We start from the raw sequence: 294 nt of genomic DNA, 5'->3' as shown, positions 1-294 counted from the left end.
GGTCTTCTGTTGTTATCAATTTCTTATTTTATTCGTGTATAACAGGATTAAATTAATAGGTCGACTGCCTAATAATTCAGAATAATCACACACACATGCACACACACACTCATATATATACGCAATTGTAGTTATACGTGCATCCGTCCATCTATACACACATACACACACAAATAAATGTATGCTTGTATACATATATGTTCCTAAAATAAGCGAAAACATATATGTGTGTGTGTATATGTGCTGTGTCGGCATGTGTGTATGTCTGCATATATATATATATATATATATATA

Source organism: Octopus bimaculoides, chromosome 5, assembly GCF_001194135.2.
Source record: "Octopus bimaculoides isolate UCB-OBI-ISO-001 chromosome 5, ASM119413v2, whole genome shotgun sequence".
NCBI lineage: Eukaryota > Metazoa > Mollusca > Cephalopoda > Octopoda > Octopodidae > Octopus > Octopus bimaculoides.
The sequence above is the reverse complement of the archived record's forward strand: the minus strand, read 5'-3'. Positions refer to the sequence as shown.